This window comes from Armigeres subalbatus, unplaced genomic scaffold (genome assembly GCF_024139115.2).
Source record: "Armigeres subalbatus isolate Guangzhou_Male unplaced genomic scaffold, GZ_Asu_2 Contig293, whole genome shotgun sequence".
Taxonomy (NCBI): domain Eukaryota; kingdom Metazoa; phylum Arthropoda; class Insecta; order Diptera; family Culicidae; genus Armigeres; species Armigeres subalbatus.
The window spans coordinates 343,766-347,500 of NW_026943034.1; positions in this window are offsets into that span (position 1 = coordinate 343,766).

Consider the following 3,735-nt stretch of genomic DNA (forward strand, 5'->3'; position numbering starts at 1 on the left):
TTGTATTGTTCTTTTTATACTTAAACTTAATCAATATGCCAGTGTGACTCATTTACAACATTTCCTATTTGGCTGTAAATTTTATAAATTTGCTAAACTGAGAACCGTTGTCCTACTTCATAATTATATAGCTAATCAAAATCCTTCACATTTACTCTCCAAATTAATGCCACTAAGAAGTCAGCGAGGCAGGAAGATTCAAATCAAACGACATAGAACATCGCATTATGGAAGCTAATTTTTCGTAAGAGGCAACTGAGACGAACGAATTCCGCGGAATTTCCTGTTGATATCCAAAGGTTGGTATTCTGGTTGAAATATAATTTTTGAAAGGAGAAGGACCGTTTGGTCATTTGTCATTTGTCCAAAGGCCACAAGGCTGATAGTTTGCCTGTACAAACCATTTGGCCGAAACTCATCTGGCCAGAAGTTTTTGGCCCGAAAATATCATTTGATAAAAAGGGAGGTACGACCGAAAATGTCGTTTAGCCGAACAGTTTCTTTGGATGGTGATCCTGCCGAAAAAGTCGTTTAGCCGAAAACGCCTTTGCGCGAATGTATGTTCGGCAGAAAGAACATTTTCAGACCAAATGGTTCTTCCTGCCTAAAGACCTTCTTCTTCTTCTTCTTAATGGCATTACATCCCCACACTGGGACAGAGCCGCCTCGCAGCTTAGTGTTCATTAAGCACTTCCACAGTTATTAACTGCGAGGTTTCTAAGCCAGGATACCATTTTTGCTTTCGTATATCATGATGCTAGCACGATGATACTTTTATGGCCAGGGAAGTCGAGACAATTTCAAATCCGAAAATTGCCTAGACCAGCACCGGGAATCGAACCCAGCCACCCCCAGCATGGTCTTGCTTTGTAGCCGCGCGTCTTACCGCATGGCTAAGGAGGGCCCCAAAGACCATTTCCATCAAATGGTATTTTCAATCAAATGATCTATTCGGTCAAACTACATTTTCGGCCAAACGACCATTTCGGCCAAACGGCATTTCCAGCCAAATGACCTGTTATGGCAAACAATTCTTTTGGCCAAAGTACCTGATCGGCCGAATGTCTCTTTCGCAGTATGTACATACCTTTCGGCCAAATTACATTTTCCGTCAAACCTTTTTCGACATACTACCCGCTCTGGGCAAACGTTCAATTCAGCCAAATGAAATTCGGCTAGATGACTTTCGGCTTAACGTCTGTTATTCGGCCAAGTGGCGTTCGAATAAATGGCTTTCCGACGAATGACTTTCGGCCTAACGACGAGACGGGCCATTTGGTCTCGATATTTCCATGGGCCGTCGATGATAATCGACGCTCAGCCATCATGACCTAATCAATTTAGAAATGACGTAGGATTTCCAAAAATAACAAAGCAAAAAAGTCTGTTGTGTTATAGAAATCCTTCCGAAAGAACTCCAAGTTCACTCTCATTTAATAGTTAGTTATCCCCCCTTGAAATTTCAGTGCTTGCTAAATTGCAGCGTGTTTACTGGCAATTCAATTTTTTTGGAAAATAATGGCAATCTCTAAAAAACTTTCCCAAATAAATCTTCAAAAAGGAATGCCTTCAATATGTATAGAGCCATACGGACAATAAGTCTGAAAACATTATGAGAGCATATAGAAAATATAATTTGATTTTGACATCAAATTGAAACCATAATTCATAATATCAAATTTAGTTGTCGATTTGCTCTCATCGATAGCAGGAATAGTTTTCGATTTGAAGTCACAGTAAAATTTTGCTGCTATACGTTATTTTATGTTATTCTAACCGTTAAAACGATCAAAACGATATCAAATTAAGTAGTCATATTCGGCGATTTCACAACATGAAACAACATTTGCTCGCAAGCTTTGCTCGGGTATTCATCTCTTAGAAAGCAAGAGATTGTACGCCTGGTTTAGTTAAAGCTACTAACGACTCTCTGAAAAAAAAGTTTCAAAGTTTCAAAAAAAAAAGTTTCAATAGTTTCAAAGAGAATCATATATAAGCAATACTTATGCAAAGTAGCATAAAATTCTAAGGGGGGGCTAATTTAATCCTAGCCCCTAGTCCCCTAGACCCCCCCTGTAGTTACACCAATGCCAAAAGGTGTTCCGAATTTATCATTTGGCCAAAACTCATCTGGCTAAAAATGTCGTTTAGCCGAAATGGACATACGGCCGAAAATGTTGTTCGGTCGAATTGGTCATTTGGTCGAAATGCCGTTTACCTAAATGATATTTTGGCCGATAAGGCCAAGAATCGCGATATTTCAGAGATATTTATTTTTTTCATTATTCAGATATTTCATTCTTTTAAAAATCTCTTTCTGCCCATCATAGACGGGTCGCCCTCATAAGAGCCGTTTGTTCTAGATTTCGATGGGAATCTGTGAGTACTTGGTTCTTGGTTCTTGGAGCATGAAAATTGATGTTTGACGCCATTTTGAAGTTCAAAACGGCGGACCGAAAATTTGAGATGGCCGCCGTTTCGGCAACCAAATTCACATAAAATCATGCAATATGTTGGTATATCCTTCGGGCACGATGAGTAGAGCACGAACATTGATGTTTTACACAACTTTGAAATTCAAAATGACGGACCAACAATTCAAGATGGCCGCCGCTTGGGCAACCAATCACATAAAATCACGCAATATGGGTATGTATCGATTGTGCTTAATTAGTAGAGCACGAAAATTGATGTTAGGCGCCATTTTGAAATTCAAAATGGAGGACTGAAAATTCAAGATGGGCGCCGCTTCGGCAACCAAAATCACATAAATTCATGCAATATGGGTGTTTTTCTATCGGGTGCGATGAGTAGAGCACGAAAATTGATGTTTGACGTCATTTTCAAATTCAGAATGGGGAACGAAAATTCAAGATGGCCACCGCTTCGACAACCAAAATCACATACAATCATGCAATATCGGACACGATGAGTAGCGCACGAAAATTAATGTTTGACGCCATTTTAGATTGCTATTTGAATTTATCGTCGATATAAAAAAATCGTATAGAACATGCGTATTTTGCATATTAAATCTTAAATTTAAAAACATGCAGACAGCTTACATCATTGTATGCTTTTAAGCATGATCTGAGATAGCTGCACTGACCGTAGCTGGCTCCATGATACGGCACATTAATTGTTGGTGGAATGTGGGACGTTGAAATTGATATCTTGTAGAGCTTCAAGGTCGTTGATATTACCACATCAAACATCAACAACCGTTGAATTTTTTTTCGGGCTGATAGCGCCTTAAAATTTATCAGCATTTATCTTGGTCGATATTCCGATTAATGCTCCATACCAATCCTATGAAGTGGCTTTGTATCTATGCGTATGACGTGAACCGTATGTTATGGAGCCCGATCGATTGCATGGTTTTATATGATTTTTGTTGCCCATGCGACGGCAATTTAAAATTTTTGATCAACCATTTTGAAATACATTCGCCTTGTTTACGATATCTCACGACGCTTAAGCGGGGCGAAGATGAATGCAACGATGCCTGTGAAAGACGCGAATGATCAGTTATTGACCGACCCAACTGAACAGCGGAAACGCTTGTTCGAGCACTACGAACAACTTTTTTAAGTGTCAGCCGGGCCACCAACACCTCGGCATGATCTGCCTAGGATCCGACGTGTAACACGCGTCAATACCGAAGCTCCATCACTGCTAGAGATTCAAACAGTCATCCAAAGCATGCAATCGAATAAAGCCCCAGGGGTCGATCGC